At 45.2% G+C, this 24115-nt stretch overlaps 1 protein-coding gene across 2 annotated transcripts in view; it reads left to right on the top strand.

Annotated features, from left to right (window-relative positions):
* CCNY (cyclin Y) overlaps positions 1-24115 on the top strand; it is a 128233-nt gene that overhangs the window by 23010 nt on the left and 81108 nt on the right. The gene's annotated exons all lie outside the window — the stretch shown is intronic.

Consider the following 24115-nt stretch of genomic DNA (forward strand, 5'->3'; position numbering starts at 1 on the left):
AAACATAATTTTTTTTCACATAAACTTTTCTATGTCAGTAAGGATACTTTTATCTCGTCATTTTTAATCACTATTGTAGTGTTCTGTTTTATGGCTTTGCCATCACTTACTTATCTCTTATTTATCCTTTTTAAATATTACATACAATTTTTATGTTACATGCAATTCTTAGAAGACTGATTAATGTACATTGTTTTGTGGGGCTACATCTTTGCTTTGGTCCTCAGGAAGTTCCAAGGAGTAGAATTTCGCAGTCAAAGCGTAGGTGTGTATTAGAGTTTTGTTTTGTTTGGTATTTACTGCCAAAGTGCCCCTGATGCTGCCGATTCTCCTCGCCCACGCCCCCTCCCCCGCCCAACAAGTTTGCACCCAGTTTACTCTCTAAACTGGCATTTGTGGAAGGTTGTTCATCAGAGTGAAACACATTTTAGGGGTTGTGTGTTGACCCAAAGGCAGCTTTGAGGGGGCATCTGCACATTCCTAAATCTTCTGTTTGTCTCTTCTTTCTGCGCTGTTCAGGGCAAAGATACAGTGACCTTGAATGTGGTGTGGTGTTAGATACTTGGCCTTCTGGTTTGACCTTGCGGGTGATGCTCAGCGGCACCTCCTGGGGCAGGGTTGGGGCGCGTTCGGCGGGTCCGTGGGGAGCTCTTGCCACTGTTACGCGGTTCTGTGCTGTCGGGTCGCTCAGTAGAGAAGCTGGTCCCTGGACGGCGAGCCTGGAGCCTTCAGCCCTGTCTCCCTAGGCCTGCTGCCCCGGGATGGCGGCCCCGGCTGAGCACAGGCCTGCCACGTTCATGGCCCGCGTGTCTCCTGCTGGACTGAGTGAGCCGTCTGCGGTCAGGTCAGTGCTGCCAGTCTGGTGCTAAAAATAGGTGTTATTTTACATTTGGGACAAAAGGGGGCCTTTTTCTTTCACACTTTTCTTAGGATGCTATCTAATCTTTTGAAAATGGTCTCAAGTTCAGAGGCTTCTTGAAAGAAAGTAGCCTGCCTTATTCTTAATTTTTTTTTATTTTTAAAGACAGCTTTTTAAAGAGCAGTTTTCACAGCAAAATTGAGAGGAAAGCAGACTTCTCATCTATGTCGTGACCCCCCCACCTGCAGAGCCTCCTCACCGCCAACATCGCCTACGAGGATGGAACTTGGTACAGTTGATGGCCCTACACTGACACGTCATCATCACCCAAAGTCCATGTTTACATTAGGGTTCACTCCTGGTGCTGTACGTTCTTTGGGTTTGGACAAATACATAATGACATGTATCCACCATTACTGTATCGGATGGAGTATTTTCACTGCCCTAAAAATCCTCTGTGCTCCACCTGTTCATCCCTCCCTCCTCCCAACTCCTGGCAACCACTGATCTTTTTTTACTGTTTCCATAGTTTCTCCTTTTCCAGAATTTCATGTGGTTGTAATCAGACAGTCTGTAACCTTTTCAGACTGCCTTCTGTCACTTAGTAATATTCATTTAAGGTTCCTCTATATCTTGTCGTGGCTTAATAACTCATTTCTTTTTAGCACTGAATAATATCCCATTGTCTGAATGTGCCACATTTGTTTATCCATTCACCTACTGAAGGACATCTTGGTTGCTTCTGAGTTTGGGCAATTCTAGATAAAGCTGCTGTAAACATCTGTGTTCAGGTTTTTGTGTGGGCTTAAGTTTTCACCTCCTTTGGGTAAGTACCAAGGAGAGTGATGACTGGATTGTATGGTATGAGTACCTTGAGTTTAGTGAGAAGTCGCCAGACTTTCTTCCAAAGTAGCTGTACCATTTTGCATTCCCACCAGAAATGAATGAGAGTCCTTGTTGCTCCCTGTCTCACCAGCGTTTGGTGGTGGTGGTGTTCAGATTTGGGCCACTCTAATAGGTATGTAGCGATATCTCGTTTTAATTTGCATTACCCTGATGACATATGCTTATTTGCCTGCATTTTAGAGAAAGTGATAATTTAACAATTCTGGTGGGAACTGAGCTCTACTAGAATTGAACCTGAGGCAGTGCAGGACTACTAGCACGGAGATGAAATCCCCAAACTTTAGAATGGATGGTGAAAAGCTTTTTCTCTGAACAGGTATTGGACATGTGCAATATGTTGGGCTGTACATGGATGGGAGTAAATCACCACTTGCTTATCAGAGCGTAGAGGAGTCATGTGGGCAATAAGATACACAATGAAAAGGGGCTTCCCTGGTGGCGCAGGGGTTGAGAGTCCGCCTGCCGATGTAGGGGACACGGGTTCGTGCCCCGGTCCGGGAAGATCCCACATGCCACGGAGCGGCTGGGCCCGTGAGTCATGGCCGCTGAGCCTGCGTGTCCGGAGCCTGTGCTCCGCCACGGGAGAGGCCACAACAGTGAGAGGCCTGCGTACCGCCAAAAAAAAAAAGATATCCAATGAAAAGTCACAGAGCAAGAAGGCTTTAATTAGATCTATAAGAAGGTGAGAGAGGCCAATGTGTTAATGTTCGTGGAGCACCTGCTGCGGGTGCCTGGGCCTGGTACATCACTTCCCTCAGCCTCTGTTTCCTCTTCTGTGAAATGGGATAATAAAAATATCTACCTCAGGGCTTCCCTGGTGGCGCAGTGGTTGAGAGTCCGCCTGCCGATGCAGGGGACACGGGTTCGTGCCCCGGTCTAGGAAGATCCCACATGCCGCGGAGCGGCTGGGCCCGTGAGCCATGGCCGCTGAGCCTGCGCGTCCAGAGCCTGTGCTCCGCAACGGGAGAGGCCACAACAGTGAGAGGCCCGCGTACCGCAAAAAAAAAAAAAAAAAAAAAAATCTACCTCAGAGACTTGTGTGGGGGATTAAAAATGGGAAAAAAGATCAAGATCGTTTACTTTGGTACAAAATAAGCACTCAACAAATACTAATTTATTAATAATATTACTAGGCAAAGGTCATTCCTTGTGAGATGACATGGGCTCAAATCTCATGGATCTTATAGAATAAAACAAACACCTTAAAACTTGGGACAATTTAGGCATCTCTGGATTCAGAGTCCAGAGGTGACCATGGAACCTTGGAACCAGCGAGTCAGGCATCTCTGGAATGCAGCTCTCCATGAGGCTGGCTCCCCGGACGGCTTCTTCTGTGGGAGTCACGCTGTTTGTTGGTGGAGGTGGGCAGGGTTGTCAGGACACCCCTGTACCTGTGTTTTTTCCCTGGACACCTTCACAGGTTTGCAGTCTGAAAGTGATTTTCCTGAACCAGAAAAAGGCACGTCTGAATGACCAGAAGTAAAAGATTTCATTTAACAAAACCTCCTCTCAGAGGACCTCTCATTTTGCCCAGTCTCCTGAGTAATGGGATACAAAGAACAGTCACACACAGATTCCCCCCTTCCACCCCTCTGTAAAACTTTGGAGTATAGTTGCTGGTTTAAAGAGCTTGGTTACTACCTAGATGGAAGGCCATTTTTTTATCATCATGAGGAAATGGGTAAAATTATCAGAAGAGTGGTTTAGGTGCACATGCCAAGGAAACTCCTGAAAGTAAGAAAGGTTAGAGCTGGAATTGATTACAGGCGAGGCAACAAAGTCTTCTTGCCTGGAGGGCAGTACAACAGAGGTGAGAACCGCTCCTTTTGGAAGGCAGCTGTGTAGTGGGAAACACCTACCCAGAAATCGGGAGACCTGCTATAATGTTTACTCAGCCTCTATGAGCTGCATGACCTTGGGCAAGTCTTGTGAGTTTTCTAGGCTTCAAGTTTTTAATCCTCATCTTTAGGATTGATTTGCAGATTGTGTCCTAGTATTTTTCATTTGCAGAAACTGCGCTACCACAAAAATGGAAAAATCGCAGTCTTCTCCTAATTTGCAAAAAGAAAAAAAATTTTACAATGCATTGATAAGCTTTTCTTTGTTCTGAGTTTTTCTTATATAAAATTGTCTTAAACTTTTTTGCTTCTTTTCATCTGCAAACGAGTATTCATAGATAATATATGTACTTGTTATTTTCACAGATGTGGTTGTCATTGTATACTCTGCTAGGCTGTCAGAGGCATCTCTGTACTGGTGAAACCATTCCCAGTTTGCAGTGGAGCCATCTGCATCCCCGCCCAGAGACCAGAGGGCTGCCCTGGAGCACTGACTGCCCTGCACGGGCCCTTCCCAGTGGGATTAAAGACAGAATTTTGAAGGAAAGAGTAATAAAATCCTAGATTTTAGAACCTCAGAGGGGCCTCAGAGATCATCTTACTGTCGCCTTAACTGAGGCTCCGAGTTATCCCAGGTCACAAGGCTGCTGAAAGGCTGGTCAGTGGGGCTGGGCGAGCAGCTCTCCAGACTCTAATCTGGTGTACTTTCCACCACTGAATTCTGAGATCTCATCGCTCTATTGAGAAACCCTTCAGTGTTTTCCACTTTCCTGGTGTATAGGAAGGAGCGTCAGTATCCTGCCTGTTATCTTGAGGAACTTCCTGCTGCTCTGACTTCATGGACACCGCCCAGCTTGCTTTGTGGAAGTAGTCCAGTGCCAAATGCACAAAAAGCGTTCTGGACTAATTCATCATCAGGCAGAAATGGCCTTGCACTGTGATATGGACAAGGTTAGTTAAGAGTGTCTGAGGTGCTGGTGACTGTGTGGGTACTGACTTGCCCCTGCGGGTGTCAGTGGGACAGAGGAACAGAGCAGGGCAGATGAGCCTTGGCAGAGATCCTACCTGGGACCCTGGACCCATTAGCACCATACTGCATCCCGCCAGAGGCTTCAGCCAAACTGTTAAGGGCATGAACATTGTCTGGTTTCAGGGGAAGATTTGTTGTTCATCACATTTGGAAAGCCAAGGATGAAAGGCTCAGCAGAGTCCAGGGAGGTTGTGGTCTCTGGCAAGTCCTAAACGGAACTGTTTCTGTGATCCCTGAAAACCTGGATTCTTTTTTTTTTTCGGTACGCGGGCCTCTCACTGTTGTGGCCTCTCCTGCTGTGGAGCACAGGCTCCGGACGCGCAGGCCCAGCGGCCATGGCTCAGGGGCCCAGCCGCTCTGCGGCATGTGGGATCCTCCCAGACCAGGGCACAAACCCGTGTCCCCTGCATCGGCAGACGGACTCTCAACCACTGCGCCACCAGGGAAGCCCTGGATTCTTGCTTTCAGAAAACAGAAGAAATTCCGATCAATTTTTTTATGGGGAAGAGTTATGAAAATATAAGAGAATAAATTCTTGGCTTTGTTGACTTGAAAAAGAAAAACGCACAGCGTTAGAGCTGTGAGTTTCAGTTTGATTGGGGGGGTGGGGTGGTCCCATTAAGGACTGCAGCCTGGCAGGCAGCCTCTTGGATAGCTCTGAGGGCCTGCTGCACAGAGACACGCACGTGTGTGATTTTGGTGACGGGTGTGTGTAATCAAGCATGCCTCTTGGTAGAAATTGCTGCTAGTGACAAGCAGCAGATATCTCCGTTAATGATTTTAGTGCTTTTCTAAGTATGGGAAGATGCCAGGATCTGTGTTCATAAAATTTTCTCCTAAAAATACCTGTGTGAGGGCCTGTTCTGCCTGTTTTCCCAGAACATGGAGTGCCTCATTCCTGATCTTCACCCTGAATTCCTTTCATGGTGTACTGTAGGTAGAACTGGATGGTGGACAGCATTCTTTGTTTTATAGCTTAATATACCCATTTGAGAAAACTGCTCCATTGGGCTTTCCCCTATTAAATTGTTCTTGCCTGAGGTTTTCACAGGATTTTTATGAGTGTTCTGAACTGACTTAGGTGAGCTGACCATACAGAAAAATTTGCAGTTGAGGTGTGTTTCTGAGATGAAGCCTACTGATGTGTGATGGAGTATTTTTCTGCGTCTGCATGTTATCACATTTGTGGGAGCTTCATAAATTGGACCCCAGAGAAATCAATATTTTTACTACATTAGAGGCGACCAAATATCTTAATAAAGTGCATTTGAATTCTGACTTGTGTTACTCTAGGCTTGGCAGACCACTTCTGAGAGCATTTAAAAGGGTGACTGGTACACTCTGGATCAGAATTCCCTGGATGGCTATTTGAAAACACAGGTTTCTAAATCAGAATTTGCAAGGATGGAACTGTGGAATATGTGTTTTCAGTAAATTGCTCAGATGATTTGCCCTAAAGCCTTAGCTCCTACAAGCCTCACTACAATCCCGAGATTTCACTGTTGAGGGCATATGCTCAAAGAGGGGAGGTGAATTCTGTCTTCCACCCTACCCATATTCTTTGGGCGCTTACATGTATTTGGTGTGTGCCTGGAAGTGGGCTGGTTATGAAGCCTCAGTTGAACGTTGTTCTAACTTAGCTAGTTATAGTCATTGCATGATAGTGATCAGGGATCTTCTGTTTCTATTGCTGTGTGGTTATCTGGAGACTTGGCCAGGTAGTGTTACTACTTTGGATAGAAGCTCTTAAACTCTGTTCATTGTTGATTGCCTCTCAGATAGCTTATTTCACTTTTTGTTCTGTGAGGTTTTTTTTTTAAAAGGCTGGACATCTTTTCCTGTCATCCCCACCTAGCCTGTGTGTCCCTTCACAGCAGGGACTGTATGTGGATGATGTCGGTAACAGCACTGCCCAGTGCTGCCGAGGAGACGCAGGAGGCAACATGGTACCTGGTTAGTGATGGCGGACTGGTGAGAGGGGACCTCCTCTTCCTTTCTGTTGCCACTGTCGCCACACTCGCTCCTGCTCTCATTTCTTAAGGCTGGACTCAGTGGTCTCCTTGGCCCCCTCTGCTTTCAAGACCCATCCTTCACCACCCTGCCAGGCTAACCTGCAAATGCCAGTTTGAAGAGTCCCTCCCTCCTCAGTGACCTTCTCTGACCCTCCCTACCTGGGAGGCTTTCCACAATTTCACTTCTGCCTGCTTTTCTAAACATCTCATCTTGCCCTTTCAAACTAAGTCTGTCCCAGTTGGGACCTGTTTTTTCATCCTCCCCACAGTTTTAAATGTGGGGCTCGAGCTGAGGAGGATAAGGACAGGGCAGAGATGTTGTAAGTGTTCCTTCCCATGGCGTAGGCTGCAGGGACGTGGGGATGCAGCTCCCACCCGGTTTGGAAGTCGAGTGGAAAAGGGTGGTCAGAGTTAGGACGAGAACCAGGAGAGGCATCCACAGAGGTCCAGAGAAGAAACAACTTCAAGACGAAGAGGATGATCAACCATACTGAGTGTTCAGGCAAGTGGGTGAAGACTGAGGGAGCTCCATTGCATTTGATGAGCGAAGCATGGCGGTTTGGTGTGTTCTGTAAAGATTTCAGTGGGAACAGAAGTTCAGTTGCCCAGCTCTGAGGGGCCAGACCACTCATCTGTGAGATTTGAAAATGAAAAGGCAGGTTTTATTTCTTTTCCCCCTCCCCCGCAAATGACAGGTTCTCAGGTGTTTTGAAGGCCCAGAGGATGGAGCTGGTATAGAGGGGAAGAAGGTACAGAATAATTTAAAGAGCCATCGTGGAGGAGGAGGAGGGAAGGGATGGGGTTCCCCCAGGGACTCCGTTGCCTCTGACAGTCAGGAAGGAGGAGAGGGCGGAGGCAGGCGGCAGCGCTGGGTTCTGTCGGTAGGAGAGGAGTCTCACTGGTAGCCGTGTGCGTGGGACAGCTTGCACTGCTTCTGCAGAGGTCAGTCTTGCGTTATCCTCTTCTCTTCACAAAGCTTCGGTGACTCGCCGTCTCAGGCGTGAGCCCGGTGCCTTCCGTGGCGCCCAGGCCATCGCTCGTGTGCCTTCGAGGACCCCCTGTCCCGTGCGTCATTCTCCCAGCAGGCCCGGCGGTTTGCCGATGACGTGCCTTTGCTCATGCTGGCTCAGGCCGTGGCCGGAATTGCCCTTTCCTGCTCCGCCTTCCTCCTCTGTGCTCATTAGGTGTTGGTTAACTGTGGATCTCATCCCATAGAGAATGGAAACACATTTCTTAAAATTATGGTTGTTTTTAGTCATGCTTTTATTTCCTCTGCTAGGTTATAACTGAAAGGATTTTTAAATCCAGGAATAATTTTAACTGTAATAACATATAGTAAGAAAATGTATGTACATATCAGAGGATAAGCCTGAGTTGGGCTGACTTGAGTTTGAATCCGGGCTCTGCGTCTCCCTGGGTGTGGCGTGGGGTGGTTACATCCTGTCACCTTATTAACCTACAAAGTGGGGATCATGAAACCGACCTTTGAGGGAGGGGGGACCCAGGCCTGGCACGCAGTAAGTGCTATGTAGTGCACTCTACAGTTGTTAACAACAGATTCCTTGCTTCCCGACAGCATTCGGCTGAACCTCGGGAGGGATGACGAGGTAGAGGAGAGCGGTGAGTGTGCCGCCTCCTCCTCCTCCTCAGTGCAGTGAGGGCAAGGACGTGGGATTCTGCTCTGAACTTCCAATCCCACGGCTGGGCGCGTCGTGTAGTAAAGAGGAAGTGGATGCTCTTTATGACTGTGTTAACTCGTTTCGTAAAGTGCCCCATGCAAATAGTGGTTGCATTTTTTTCCCTGGTGATTGCATAGAAGGAAGCACGTATTTATTCTAACAAAGTAGTGTACACATAGTGATGACATCATTTTATACAGGTTTTTTTTTTTTGGATTGGCAACTAGTTGGGAGTAGCACATAATTAGATATTTATAACATTTATGGCAAAAGATGCAGCTTATAAAATGAAAGTTTCCCCCATTAAAGTTGCTCTGCTTTGTCTTTGCCCATAGAACCCTGGGCACCTTGAAATGACTTATTTTTGGCCTTTCCTTTTCAGAACAAACGCTGAGGCTTAGACATTTAGTAGGGCAGCTGTGTGAAGTATACATACTATATAGCTTATGAAACAAGAGAAGGAATATTACCGTGGGGTTAATTTTTTCTTGTTAATTTTTAATGTATTTGACATTGTTGCTGGATAGCTGATCCTTCCATTTTCTCAGTAGGAATACAGATGTTTCCTAACAGAGAAACAGGAAAAGAAGCTTTCTCTATGAGAACTGGACAAACCAATATAAATATTTTATTTTATTTTATTTTATTTTATTTTTTTTTGTGGTACGCGGGCCTCTCACTGTTGTGGCCTCTCCCGTTGCGGAGCACAGGCTCCGGATGCACAGGCTCAGCAGCCATGGCTCACGGGCCCAGCCGCTCCGCGGCATATGGGATCCTCCCAGACCGGGGCACGAACCCGTATCCCCTGCATCGGCAGGCGGACTCTCAACCACTGCGCCACCAGGGAGGCCCCCAATATAAATATTTTAAAAGAGTATTCTATTCTGTTCATGTCCATAGCCAGTCACACTGGGTTTTAGCTCTCATCCATCTTTGTGACGAATGAGTGCACATTCAGTTTTGGTGCTGAAAATATGTCTCATGACATAGAGGCTAGTGATAAATGACACTTGTAACCTAGAGATTGTGTTGAAATGTTTTGCAGGTGCAGATGGGGTGGTGTTTCATAATTGAGCCAGTGGGAACCCCCTCATTGAATGGTGATGCAACTGTGATCTTTGTGAAGTGTTTCTTGGTTTGTCAGATATGCATTCTGAAACAGTTTATGTTCATAGCATACTAGACGTCTAACTAGAGGTCTCATATATGTGTCTCTGGAAAACAGGTAAATATGCCAAAGAGAATGCTGAGAAAAAAGGGAGAAAATGAGGTCATTGTCCATAGAAGAGATTTGGATTGTTAAAACCAGGATGCAAAGGAGACAAAACCGTATTGTCAGCACTTGTTACAAAGTGGTGCTGAGCAGGTACTCTGATGCTTGTCATTTGACAGGAAAGAATAAGGGTTAAGAATGAGGGTTCAGATCTTAAGAAAGGAAGTTGAAAAGCTCCAGGGAACGAGTGTGGATAGGTCAGTGCCCCTCCCTCCCTCCGTCCCTCCCTTCCTTCCTTCCGAGTGTTCATAGAGGCTTTATTTGGAAGAGCCAAAAACTGGAAACCACCCAGACGTCTTTAAACAGGTCAGTGAGTACATCATGGAATGTTACACGGCAATCAAAAGGAACGAACTACCTGCACACATAACACCCTGGGTGCATCTCCAGAGTACTGGGCTAAGTGAAAGAAGCCAGTCCCCAGCGATGACATTGTGTGCAATCCCAAGTGTGGGGCCCTTCTCCTTTCATTTTCTGTGGTTCCTGCCCACTTTTCCACTCTTTCATCTCTCCTTCACTTTCATCCGTAGTATCTCTCTTTCTTCTGTTGTCTCTTCTGTGCTTCTTGGTTTCCCATAAAAGACTGCCTGTGACAGGCAGCAGCAGGCAGACAGAGTGCTGCGCTTCCTGTGCTTGTTAAGCTCCTCTCCGTGCATCTGTTATAGCGCAGACTTGGAGAGACGGATTCAAAAGTCATCCTTTAGAGTTTCAGAGGTACAGTAAAGGTAGCATAATTGCCCTTGTGGTCTTTCCATGCTGTAGCAAAAGGCAGGATTTCCTTCCTTTTTCTGGTAGTATTTCATTTTATATATGTCACAGCTTCTTTATCCATTCATCTGTCAGTGGACACTTGGTTTGTTTCCATGTCTTGGTTATTGTAAATAGTGCTGCTATGAACATTGGGTTACAGATATCTCTTCAACAGTGTGTTCTCTTTTTCTCTGGATGTATGTCCAGAAGTAGAATTTCTGGATCATATGGTAGTTCTATTTTTAATATTTTGAGGAACCTCCATACTGTTTTCCATAGTTGCTGTACCAATTTACAGTCCCACCAACAGTGCACAAGGGTCCCCTTTTCTCCACATTCTCACCAGCATGTGTTATCTCATCTTTTTGATGATAGCCATTCTAACAGGCACGAGGTGATATCTCATTGTGGTTTTAGTTTGCGTTTCTCTGATGTGTAATGACGTTGAACACCTTTTTGTGTACCTATTGGCCATCTGTATGTCTTCATTGGAAAAATGTCTATTTAGGTCCTTTGCCAGTTTTTAATTGGGGTATTTTCTTGTTGTTGTTACTGAATTCTTTTATATGTTTTGGATATTAACCCCTTATCAGATGTATTATTTGCAAGTATTTTCTCCTATTCTGTAGGTTGTCCTTCATGTTTGATTGTTTCTTTAGCTGTGCAGAATCTTTTAGTTTGATGTAGGTCCACTTGTTTATTTTTTATTTTGTTGCTTGTGCTTTAGGTGTTATATCCAAAAAATCATTGCCAAGACCCATGTCAGGGAGCTTTATTTCTATGTTTTCTTCTAGGAGTTTTATGGTTTCAGGTCTTACATTAAGTCTTTAATCCATTTAGAGTTTATGTTTGTGAGTGATGTAAGATAGGGATCTCGTTTCATTCTTCTACTTATGAATATCCAGTTTTTCAGCATCATTTATTGAAGAAACTGTCCTTTCTCCATTGTTTATGCTTGAATCCCTTGAGAAATATTAGTTGACTGTACATGCAGGGGTTTATTTTTGGGCTGTTGATTCTGTTCCATTACTGTATGCGCATGGTTTTATGTCAGTACATACTGTTTTGATTACTATAGCTTTATAATATAGCTTGAAATGAGGAAGTGAGATGCCTCCCACTTTGTTCTTCTTTCTCAGGATTGCTTTGGTTATTTGGGATATTTTGTGGTTTCAAATACATTTTAGGCTTTTTTTCTAATTCTGTAAAACATGCCTTTGGAATCTTGACTAAGGATTGAATAGGGATCAAATTGAATCTATAGATGGTTTTTGGTAGTATGGACATTTTGGTAGTATGGACAATATTAATTCTTCCAATCCATGAACATGGAATACCCTTTTATTTATTTGTGTCTTCTAGATTTCTTTCATCAATGTCCTGTAGTTTTCAGTGTAGAAGATTTTCACCTACTTGGTTAAATTTATTTCTAAGAACTTTATTCTTCTTGATGCTATTGAAAATGGGTTTTCTTTATTTTTCAGATAGTTCATTGTTAGTATAGAAAATGCTGCTGATTTTTGTGTGTCAACTTTGTATCCTGCAACTTTACTGAATTTGTTGATTATATCTAATGGTTTTTTGTTGGACTCTTGAGGACTTTCTATATATAAAAATCATGTAATCTGCAAATAGAACCAATTTTACTTCTTCCTTTTCAAGTTTGATGCCTTTTCTTGCCTGATTGCTCTGCCTAGGACTTCCAGGACTGTGTTGAATAGGAATGTTGAGAGTAGGCACCCTTGTCTTGTTCCTGATTGTAGAGGAAAAGCTTTCAACCTTTCACCGTTGAGTATGATGTTAATGATGAGATTGTATTTTTCCTATAGCCTTTTTTTTTAATGTAATGTGGATATTCTTTGATACTATACCAAAACTTGGTGGTAGTTTACTGAAGGTTAGTTGCAATGTGGAATCTGAAACCATTTATTCTGTTACATTAAAATGTATTGATCTAGCTTGTACTTTGAATGGACCTTTTACCTGTCCAAAGTTTTGTAACATCATGCTTTGATCATTTGGAAAATATTGGTTTACCAAGTTATGCAGATCTTTTAAATATTGTCATATTTCACCCATCCATCTATCCATCTATCTCTCTGTCTGTCTACCTAAAATTACACTTCACTCACCTCTATCAATCTATCTAAAATTACACTTGGGACTTCCCTGGTGGCGCAGTGGTTAAGAATCTGCCTGCCAATGCAAGGGACACGGGTTTGAGCCCTGGTCTGGGAAGATCCCACATGCCACGGAGCAACTAAGCCTGTGTGCCACAACTACTGAGCCTGCGCTCTAGAGCCCCTGAGCCACAACTACTGAAGCCCACGCACCTAGAGCCCGTGCTCCACAAGAGAAGCCACTGCAATGAGAAGCCCGTGCACCGCAATGAAGAGTAGGCCCCGCTTGCCGCAATTAGAGAAAGCCTGCGTGCAGCAACGAAGACCCCACACAGCCAAAAATAAATACATAAATTAACTAATTAATTAAAAAAAAATAAAATTACACTTGACTCACCTGTGATCTCATCAGAAAAGTCTTGATTAGAAATCATCAAGGTTACGGTGGCAGACATGAGTTTCTAGAGTTCTGACTTCTAAGTGAAAGCTCAAATTTTATACCATTAACAATGCAGATTTGAAGTTAACAGGCTCTCTTCAAATATTAACAGATAGGCAAGTCTGAATAACTATAGTTTGTCATTTTTTTTTTCAGGTAAAAATGATACTCTATGAAAAAAGTGGCTAGTTTAGCTTACAACTCAATTGCCACATGTTTAAGAGCTTTTTCTCAAGGTGACCATTGAAATACGTGCCATTTCATCACATAGAATATTAAAAAGATATTTACTCAGGGGTAGAGATCTAGTAAACTTAATTATCTTTACTGTTTCATCAAGGGCATTCTTAAGTGAAACTGGCCTTTCCCCCCCCTTTCTGTGAGTGCGTGAGGGGAAGAATACAAGAATTACTGGTACAGTTTGGTGTCACTACCTTGATTTGTGCCAGGGCGTCAGCAGTTTTAACCACCATTGCATTTGCACCATTACTGCAAAAGTCAACACGATGAAAAGGTAAAAAATTCTTTGTATTACAATACAGATGGTTTCAGACCCCCCGAAAGCTTCTTGGGGGCTTCAGGGACCACATTTTGAGGCCCGCTGGACCAGCACATAGTAGATGTTAAGTACATACATCAACTGGTATTATTGTCTTGTATTACAATGCTTTATTTATAGCTCTGTCTTCTTTGATCCAGGCTCTTATTTCTTCATCTCCAGCCTTGGGCACAGTGTGCCAGAGAGAGTAGGACATTGATACATATGGGATTAATGCATGAACTCCTGTGGGTTAGTATTGGGTGAGGTCATGTTAAATAGCTACCTGTTGTGCTGGATGCTAAAAGGAAGGAGGCTGCTTTATGGGATGTGTGGTTCATCTTTTAGTGCTTTCTTGATAACTTTGATGGTGAATGACATTTTCCCCAAGGGCATGAGATAACTGCAGAATTTGATATTTGACATTTGGCTGTTTACCTACATCTCAGGGGTTTCTTTGGTGACATTTGAGCTCATGAAGACGTTTCAGGCAGCCGCAGCATGTGTGGTTTCCAACCGTCACCTCTTTCCAGGAATTGGCCCACGTGTCCATTTGGATGTGCACAGGGAACTCAGGTACTAGTGCAGGGAGGGGGCAGCTGGGACATGGGAGGCTGAGTAGCCGCAGGAGGCTGAGTTCCATCTGGATCCATTTCTCCATTAAGACCTGGTTTCTCAGCACTTTAAGCAGTGTATTTATTTGTTTTTTTGTTTTTTTTTTAATGTGATGACAAAAAGTTCATGAGTATTGGAGCCATTACCTTAAAGAGTTGGAAGAGCTTTTTGGTACGCTTTATCCTAACCCCGATATTTGGATAATTAACCTGGAGGTGACCGTTATATTTAGATTTTTCAGAATCCACGTCTGCTTGGCTTCTGAGCTCTTCCTGTTACCAGTGTTGTTTTCAGTGGGAGAAGCCGCTTTCCTTTGTGAGCAGATTCTCTGTGGTGTGATCGAAATACTCCCTTCTTCCAGAGGGCTCAGAAGTTGAAAGGGAACCCCAGCTGTTGGTCTTGGGGGTTGTGATAAGATGTGTGATATTCAGTGTTTCACAGCATAAGAGATTTTGCCTGGTGTTAACCTATTTATATGGGTGACTCCCTAGAAGTCCTCTGTTACTCCTTTTTATGCTAGGGTGTGGTATACATATACTGAGGAGAGCTAGGGGGTTTTTGGTTTGTTTGTTTGTTTGTTTGTAGTGATCTAAGCCTTTAGAGCAGAGACAGAAGGGAGCCAGAAAGAGGGCAGAGAGCAGGGTGGGGTGTTAGGGAGGGGCTGCCACCTCAGGGAACTACAGCGTGTGTGTGTGTGTGTGTGTGTGTGTGTGTGTGTGTGTGTGTGTGTGTGTGTGTGTGTGTGTGTGTGTGTGTGTGTGTGTGGGCGTCACAGCTTGCAGCGTGCTGTCCCGTGTCCCCACCCATTCTGATCCTCACCATGATCTTACTAGTTTGGTAGGGAGGCAGGATTACTACCCAGTTTTATAGGTGTGGTAAGTGAGACTCACACCTGCCAGTCTGAAGTCCTAGGTTAGCCAGGAGTGGGCCCCGGCCCTCGGGCCTCCTGCTTCGTATGGACGCGTGTTAGTTTGTAGCCACGCTCGGCTTGCTCTGTGAGTGAGACCCTGGCGGAGCTGGTGTGCTAAGTGGTGACCTTGGAAAAGACTCCGACGAAGGAGCACTAGGAGACGCGCGGAGGTGGGGCGGCCCCGCCCAAGCTTGGTTCATAGGTCAGGGGCTGAGGAGGCCACATGCACGCGCACGAAGAGCATCCAGCAAGCCTTGTTATGACATCGGAAGCTTTGTGGGGAGCGTGTGGGGCAGGCTGTCGGGCAGGCCGAGAGGTGTCTTAGGAGAGCAGAGGAAGGACACTGGCTTGGCTTTCATTGTGTTTCGAGGGTAAGCTTGGCTGAGGGCTTCCTTGCCTGCCTGCCCGCCTGCCCAGGCTTGGGTGGCTCGAAAGTCCTGCATGTGCTGAAGCGGGTCCCTGGCTTTCTTCCCAGCTTGCCCCCGGAATTCCGGCCTTAGAGTCGTTTGTGTTATATATTGCATTCAGTTCATTCAGCCTTTCGGGGGGATTTCCCTCCTTCGGCAACAGTCCTCATATCATTGCTGTGTCTTTTGCTGGGCTCTGATTTTGATTTTGTGGCAAACTATGGGAGATGATACATTGAAGAATTCAGTTGTTGGTGGTGTAACGATGATGGTTAACCTGGTGCAGAGACCCATAGGATGGAAACCTGCTGCTGTGACCACGCAAAGTGCAGTAGGAATACTCCACTCCATGTCCTGGCTGCACTAAGTGGACGATGGTGCTTAGGATCCTCCCTCCCTCCTTCCCTCCCTCCCCTCCCTCCCTTCTCTCCCTTCTCTCTCTCTCCCTCTCCCTCTCCCTCTCTCTCCCTCTCTCTCTCCCTCTCTCTCTCTCTCTCCCCCTCTCTCTCTCTCTCTCTCTCTCCCTCCCTCCCTCCCTCCCTCCTCTCTCTCTCTCTCCCTCCCTCCTCCCTCCTCTCTCTCTCTCTCTCTCTCTCCTTTAAATTAGGAAATTGCTCTGGAAATCACTTAGAAGCATTTGAACAGGAAGTAGTGTTTCTGGCCCAATGCTGGTTTGTCAGTATTTTCAAAACTGGTCTGATGATAAGCCACCTGGGCTGCTTGTTAAATGATAAGATCTTTCCCTTGAAGACTTTCAGAGGTTGGGGGTGGAGGGGTTGTGCTTGGGTAGTGGGAATACTCCGTGTTAACAGTAGTCCTAGGTGATTCTTAAGATGAGGCAAGTTTGAAAAACAGTCCTTTTAGGTAGGAAAAACGTTCCTTTGTCAGTGAGTTTGGGAAACCCTGGTTGAGAGTAAAGCAGACTTCTTTCCTCTAGAACTCTGCTGAGCCTTTAATATGATAATTTGCATTACACATTGTGGGGAGTGGGAGTAAGATTATATACATTAGGCAACATTTCCCAAACTTATGTGACTATAGAATCCTCTTTTATTAGGCACACAGCAGCGTGATGTTCCGCAAACAACACTTTAAGAAACAACGAATTATAACAACTCATGCTCCACAAATTCTAGTTAGAGGAGGCTTCCAGCTAGTGTTCTAGCAGTCTGGCTACTTCGTTTTATAATGTCCCAGAAGATAAGTAGCTGGGGGGACCCTGCAGTGGAGGAAGTGGCGTTGATGCAGATCACGACTCACTGTAGTATAACTTGAATGCAAATTGAGTCCCTTTGGGTCTGCATGCACACCCCTGAGATGGCTCCAGACCACTCCTGTGGTGGGGTTGGCCTGGGGCACTCCCAGCTTGGGGTTATGGGAGGAACTTCCCTTAGGATGCACTTCCATGGGCTCATGACTGTCCCGTTCTCTGGTGATGCCTTGGAAGGTAATCTAATTTCTCCCATAGGTCCGCACCATGCTTGTCTCAGGAGTTTTGCCGGTGCTTAGATGGCTGATGAGTTCCTTTGGGGCCACCATTTCAGCCAAGGGCATTCATCTCTAGGAACTCACATCAATGCACAGAGTCAGATCCCTGGACCTTTGCTCCCAACAAAGGGATTGAGCTCATCTGTATTTCACAGTGATTGTGGCAAGAAGATAGCAGTAGAGAACCAGGTGTTTAATATCTGTAGGCCTGCTGAGAACTGATGGTGGCTGATAATCTTACTTAAAGCTTTGATTATTGTGATTTGAAAATAATCTGAATTATACAAATATGTGAATTAAAAATTGGAGTATTGTAGATAAAATCTACAGCTCTAGTTTGTTGCTTGTAATTGCTATAAAATAGTATATCCTTATACCCCATTTTATTTAGCTGTTCTCCTATTTTTTTTTCTAACTACTCATTAATACAAACATTGACACCATGAACATTTTGCACATGTCTCTTTGGGCACACGTTTTCATGTTTTTACAGCATAGATACCTAGAAGTGGGAGTATTGGGTCATAAAGAAATTTCAAATATATGTAAACTTCAAATTAACACACTTTTATTACTTATCCTTTTCAACTCTAATTGGCAGGCAGTGATTAACCAAGAACAGAGAGATGGGAATGATTGGCCTCCTCCTCCCCATCTGCAGGCAATAAAGCGGTCCATTGTAGAGAATTTAAAAACTATGATAAAGCTGACCAAAAGTTAGCCTCCCTTTTTTTTTTTTCTTGCCTGCTGTTCTAAACAATGTCAGTGATAAGATACTCTTCCTCCTCAGATGTTTTGTGGTCTAGCTTCCATATATTTGCTCCAAAGACTGTTGAGGCTTTTGTTTAACTTTGATAAGCCTTCTCTTTCAGTTCACAGGGAGGCTCTGTATTGGACTGGGCTCCATATCTGTGGAGAAGCTGCCCAGGCACATTGGTTTTGAAGGAAAGTTCACGATGACTTGACTCTGGAGCTTGCTGTCTCCAGCCCCTGGTGCTACTACTGTGTTAACAGGAGGTTGAGTAAACAGTGATAGCACAGTGCTTGTCTTCCTGTGTGGCCACTGGAGTTTTTGTGTTTAAAAGAACTTGCAGTGTAATACTGTTGCTTGGTACCTGCAAATTTTAGTTCATAGGTGAAATACTTTGTCAGCAGTTTCCCAGAGTGGAATATATACTCCCAGCAGCAAAGTTTGAGAATTGTAGTTGTTCTGCATCCTCACCAGCACCTGATCTTTCTTTTAAAATAAGTGAAATTTCGTTTCACTGTGATATTCCTAATGGTAGATAAAAGTTAAAAAAACTTTGCAGTACATGTCATCAGAACCATCACATTCAACGTAGCTACTGGGGTGTGCTCCATAGATGAGAAAATTGTGGTCTCTCCATCCAACAATGAGATGTTTGGTGCTTTAGCTGAGAGTGACAGTGGCCCTTTGCTGAGCCACTGGAAAGAAGAAGGTTAGCACTGTACTGTCCATTTCAGTGAACATGAAGGCATAATTTAACATAAATATGTGAGTTCTAAACATCACTTCATATCTATACTAATGTTTCTCATAAGTGCCTTGATCCTTTGTCTGTTTATATATTTGTTCCCAACAATCTGATTAAAATGAGAAATAGAGGAATAGGAATTGGATGTGCTTTTTAGACCTTTGGATGCGAAATTCTACTAGATTTAGATGAAAATTTGTATCGAGATCCTGTAAAAAGACAGCTGGTGACCCGGGGACACTTGGTGTTTGTTGGCTGGTTGAGTCATTTGTCACATCCTGCAAGTTCTTTTTTCTTTGTCTTTGTATGACGTCAGAGTCTGTGGGGCTGCCCTCTGCTTCCCTCCTCGGTGTTGGTGAGAAGGCAGGGCTGGGGTGGAAAGGGAGCCCTTGTAGAGGACAGTGACTCTTTTTGTTTCGTAGGTCTCTCGGGAGAGCTGTGTGTGTGCTGATGATGTCTGTCCTCCCCCCTTCAGTGTACAAGGGGTTGGAGGCACTCCCCTGAGAAAATGTGGGTTTGGAATGACTGGCAAGGCTGTTCTGAGCACCAGGGGAGGGTAGTGATGAAGAGGAGACCCTACCGCTGTGATAACCGGAGAGCCTCAGCTGGAACGAGACTGTCTGCTCAGTGTCCCACCTGTGGTGGGACGGGGAACGGCTTTAATCAGCCTGCTGACCACACGTGCAGAGTAGGACATTGGGTGAGACCTCCGAGGAGCCGTGAGTAGATCAGGAAAAAGAAGGAGCTCAAGAAAAGGGAGGAGGGTCATCTTGCTGTATAGCAGAAATTAACACGATATTGTAAAGCACCTGTACTCCAATAAAAATTAAGTAGAAAAGAAATGGGAGGAGGAGAGGGTACACATGTTCTTAAAAGTGATTATATGCACACAGTTTGCTTGTGATTTAAAACTTACTGTGGGCAGTTTTCTAAGTTCAAAAAATAAGACAGAATTTCGGACAGTGTAATAAATTTAGTAGTTAATATATAGCACGTAGAATTAAACTTGCTGCCAGCATCCACAAGATAATATTTTAAGCCACAGATCGTTGATGGATTCTGAACACAGCTGTAAAATTTCATACCGGAGCCCGGCTTTCCTGAAAATAGCCGAATTAGGTGCGGCCCTTCCCCTCTGGCCTCGGTCCCGCTGAGGCTGTGCTCGCCGGAGTCGTCTCGAGTGAGTAGACAAACACCAGGCTGGGATCCAGGGGCAACAGTCCCTCTGTGCTTTCCCACCTTCATTTTCATTTAATGTTTCAGAATGTGGCCTGGCAGGTAACTTTGGGGCTATTTTCTACTCCTCTGGAGAGCAATTCCAGAGGAGCTGACTTTCTCTGGCCCGTGATTCTGCAGCTTTTTGTGGTATCACATTTAAATGCTGTATTCCATAGTAAGCTATATTTATAGTCTCTGTTTTCTGAGGCTCCAGCAGAATAGACTCTGCTAGCAGACATTTCAGAAGGCCTACGTGAGCATCGTACACGTGGCACTTAACACGTTCAAAGTGGTGGTGCTGGCAGAATAGTTGTGGCCTTGTATTTGGTGACTTTGTCTCCCAAGTGACAGCTCTCTTGGCTGGTGAGTATGTGAAGGATCTTTCGAGAACAGGCCCTGGAGACTTACTATAACACGATGAATGTGTGCGGCTTGGCCATTTGTGCTTCTGGATCGAGCATTAAGGTTTAACAGCCTCACCCTCCTTGCTGAGCGTGGCTGATGAAGCATTGGTAAGAATGAGTGTTTTCACATATAAATAGTTGTATCTTCCCACTGAAGGGCTGTCGATTAATTTTCTGTTGCTGCCTTAACAAATCACTACACTCTTAGTGGTTTAAAATGATACAAATATATTTATTATCTGGTAGTTCTCTAGTTCAGAAGTGACATGGGTATCACTAGGCTAACATCGAGGGATTGGCGGGTACTTCCTGCAGCTTCAGGGGAGAATCCTATTTCCCTGCCTTTTCCAGCTGCGTTCCTTGGCTCATGGCCCCCTTCCCTGTCTTCAAAGTCGGCAGCCTAGCGTCTCTTGACTCTGCTGCTCTCATCACATTTCCTCTGCCTCTGTTTTCCACTTCTAAGTGGATTACATTGGGCTCACCCAGATAATCCAGGATAATTTCCCTATTCTAAAGTCAGTGGATTAGCAACCTTGATTCCATCTGCAATTTAAATTCCCATTTGCTATGTCAGGTAACATATTTATAGGTTCCTGGGATTAGGATGTGGACATCTCTGGGGCCATTATTCTGCCTATCACAGGCTCTTTCTGTATTTCCATAGTACCCTGATCTGTACTTGAGTTATACAGAAGTTGTCCGTTTACGTATATTTCACTCCTCTGAAGTTCACAGACTCCTCCAGGACCACCACATTGTCTGTATCACCTTTGAATTCCCAGCATTTCCACTGCATCTGGCGCACATATAGGGTGCTCAGTAAGTGTTTGCCAAGCTAAACAGAACTGTTTCAACACCCCAATTTTTTTTTTTGGCGGTACGCGGGCCTCTCACTGTTGTGGCCTCTCCCGTTGCGGAGCATAGGCTCCGGACGCGCAAGCTCAGCGGCCATGGCTCACAGGCCCAGCCGCTCCGCGGCATGTGGGATCTTCCTGGACCGGGGCACGAACCCGTGTCCCCTGCATCGGCAGGCGGACTCTCAACCACTGCGCCACCAGGGAAGCCCTCAACGCCCCAATTTTAAGAACGAATTTAAGAGCTAGAGAATTGTGACTTTTACAGCGAAGCAGTGAGGGCTCAAAACCCCTTTTATCTCTTGACTTCTGTAAAGCCATTGAATGCAAGGCTCAGACAACCTGCGTGTGCAGTAGAATGCATCATTGTAGCCATCTCTCAGGAAGATTCCCATCATCTGATACTGGTCATGAGTGTGAAACCAAATGAACAGAATGAATTACCGCTTGTCTATTTGAAAACTGCTCTCTGCTAAATAGAGTATGGCTTCGTAATAAATCATGGAAAATAGAAAATCTCATACCAAACATTCATTATTGGCTTGCTCTTAAGGATAATACTTTAAAACTGTGAGAACTGTCAGATTATGTTTGTATAAATATACCCTATAAATCAGCACAATGGCATAATTTGATCTTTCTTTGTATTATGGCTGAAGATGAATTCTTGTCAGTTAAGTTTGACCTTGTCTAAATGCCCTTTGCGCTGCCTTTCAGTGTTTAATTAGTAGGAGGCAAACCTAGGATGGAGAAGCACCCCCAAAAACTTGCCCAGCATACCTGGTGAGACAGCATAGGGAGTGGGAATGCTGAGAAGACCCACATTCTTTTGCAGGATTGGCACACATTCAGGTGGTTTTAAAATAGAGTTGCACATGTGTTGCATTTGTCTTGGTATTTGAATTTTTTAAATCAAAGCTGGCCCTAACAGAACAACGGGCTTTCTGAGGTTTTTATTAAATGCTGGTTCCTTTGAGGGTGGCCTGCACGTTTGGTTTTTATGTGAGCAGGAGGTGGATGGTTGTCACCAGTGGAAAGGCCCCTTCACCTCTGCCTCACTCCACATCCTTTGGAGCTTCCTAGCTCTCATGTTTCTGTCTCCTTTCTGTTTACCAGCACATGCCCAGCGCAGCCCTTTTCCTCCCTCCGTGTCCCCAGCCCAGCATAAATATATCTATATACCTGCCAAATATGTCTCAGCCCCTCAGGGCCTTTGTAGTTGGCACGGTGGCATAGGGCAGTGGTTTTCAAACTGTTGTTTATTTTTTGAAGTGTTGGGAACTCCTGTATTTAAAAAAAAAAAGCTATCTTAGACAGATACCGAAGATACAGAAAATGGGTTAAGATGGAACTGCTCAGGTGATGCTGAATGGGACCCAGAGCCTGCCCTGCTCAGGACGGTGACAGGGGCCAAGTGTCCAAGGATCCCTCTGGTAACACAGAACCCACTTGAAAAATTCCTAGCAGAGTAGAAAGGGCAGACTCCGTCACTTACTAGATGTGTGCTTCGGGCAAGTCACCCTAGTTTTCAGTTTTGTTATCTTTAAAATGGAAATTATAAGACCTACCCCGCTGCGTGGCTGCAAGGATGAGATGAGATTATGCTTGTCGGGAGCCTGGGATCTGACCGCTCCCAATAAATGGTGGCCTCAGCTGTTGCTTTTGAGTCCCTTCCCGGTCCGCTCCTCCCCACAACCCTTCCTTCTCCCTTCCTCTTCCTCCCCTCCCCTCCCCTCCCACACCCTCCTCTTTCCCTCCTAGGCCTGTTCATAGGAACCTCAGCCTTCTCTGAATTCCTGTACCATTCATTATATGTTTCCTTAAAATGTTTTCAAAATGACTTTTTCTGTATTTATAAAAGTAATATACGTCTACTGCAGAAAATTAGAAGAAAACAACTATAAGATCTCAAAAGACGGGGGCTCTCTTTTTTAAAAAAATTAATTAATTTTTTGGCTGCGTTGGGTTCTCGTTGCTGCTCATGGGCTTTCTCTAGTTGCGGCGAGCAGGGGCTGTTCTTCGTTGTGCGCGGGCTTCTCATTGCGGTGGCTTCTCTTGTGGCAGATCACGGGCTCTAGGCATGCGGGCTCAGTAGTTGTGGCTCACGGGCTCTAGAGCACAGGCTCAGTAGTTGTGGCACAGGGGCTTATTAGTAGCTCCATGGCATGTGGGATCCTCCCAAACCAGGGCTTGAACCCGTGTCCCCTGCATTGGCAGGCAGATTCTTAACCACTGTGCCACCAGGGATGTCCCCAGGGGCTCTCTTTTTTATTGTTATTTTTTCTCTTCCTGATGTGTAAATATAGTAGGAAACACCCACTTAATCATACTTAATCATACTTTCTGGTAGATAAACTGCCACACAGTTCTCTCAAAGTTAGTCCTTAATTCAGACTCCTAAGACCGTAAGTTTTGTAACTGCTCTTGAACTGAGGCTCTCCTGTATTTTACAAAATGCATAGTGTATTTGGTCTAGAAAAATCTGAAAGTTCCAGTTCAGTAAATTTGTAGATGAAACGCCTTAGTACGTATTTCTTCCTTTAAAACAGCTGAAAACGTGCTTCATTTTTACTGTTTCATTTAACCAAATGGCATTTACGGGAGTGAGGTAGCCTTAAGCTGTCTGGGGGGATGTTTGGCTTGAGGCCCACGCCTGATGCGGCCTAGGCATCTCGAGGGCCTGGGAACAGACACACCCAGCGCTTGGCTTCCCTGGTCCTTTGGTTCTGTGCTTAAGTCCATCACAGCCTGGGCTGGTAGCAGACTTGCTGTGGAAATGCATTTTGAGTTCCAAACCAGTGTTGTACAAATTGACTTTGAGAACCTTGCAGGCTGACTGGGTTTCTTTCATATTTTGTTTTTTTTTTCTCTTTTCACGTTTCATCAAGCTCTTGCTTTAGTGCTTGCTGTGTGTGTTTGATCAGAAGGCAGCTAAAGGCATCCTGAAATCAAGAGTCGCATTTTGAATATCCCTCCCTAATGTGGTCAGACTGTAACTCCCTCGCACGCTGTGGAGAACGTGGACCCCGTGTCTGGCTGCCAACCCTCAGCTGCCCGGGTTCCTTGTCTGTCCACGCGCGGGGCTCCTTCCGTGGCCGCTGCCTTCTCTGCTCCCCTCTCCTGGACGCCTCCTGCCCCAACACTGAATCTGGGCCCTAGAGTATTGAAGTGGTGGGAAGATGGTGTCGTGACCTTAGGTCCCGCCTGCCTGCGGCGTGGGTCAACGCAGGACGCCTGCTTTTTAGCTTCAGGGGGGAGCATCTTTCTGCAAAGGAAAAC

Source organism: Hyperoodon ampullatus (assembly GCF_949752795.1).
Source record: "Hyperoodon ampullatus genome assembly, chromosome: 3".
Lineage (NCBI taxonomy): Eukaryota > Metazoa > Chordata > Mammalia > Artiodactyla > Ziphiidae > Hyperoodon > Hyperoodon ampullatus.